The following is a 599-nucleotide window of genomic DNA, read 5'->3' as shown; positions in this document are numbered from 1 at the left end:
GTCACCACATGTTTTTGTATTGTCCCCTCTATGTCGGCCCCTTGTGGGTGATTAAAAATTAACTTATTTTATTGACTGTGAACGGATGAAAGACAAAAAAGTAAAGACGAAAGAAATGCTCGGCATGCTAACCATCCTGCCAGCTCTCTGCCTCCAGGTCTGTATATATTGATTTCAAATATTGGCACAAAGCCAATAATTTCGGGGGAGGGGCTAAGTCTGTTACATAGATCCCAGAGCTCAACTTATTTTATCGACCCCGAAAGGATGAAAGGCAAAAACGACCTCGGAGGAATTTGAACTCAGAACATGAAGACGGACGAAATGCAGCTAAGCATTAAATCCGGCGAGGTAAAAATTCTGCCAGCTCAACGCCTTTGTATCTGTATATGTTGGTAGACTGAGGGGTATGCACACACACACACACATTAATGTGAATGCATACACTATATAAATGTTTCTTCGTGCACACGTGTGTGTGCTATTGTATGCGTGCGCGTGCAGCGTCTATGTGTGAAATTCATTCAAGAATTTCTCGTTTACTCCAGCGATTTCTTTATGTCTTCATATGGTCATTATGACGTCACAATATCGGAAAC

The sequence above is a fragment of the Octopus bimaculoides genome, chromosome 17, assembly GCF_001194135.2.
Source record: "Octopus bimaculoides isolate UCB-OBI-ISO-001 chromosome 17, ASM119413v2, whole genome shotgun sequence".
Classification (NCBI taxonomy): domain Eukaryota; kingdom Metazoa; phylum Mollusca; class Cephalopoda; order Octopoda; family Octopodidae; genus Octopus; species Octopus bimaculoides.
The sequence above is the reverse complement of the archived record's forward strand: the minus strand, read 5'-3'. Positions refer to the sequence as shown.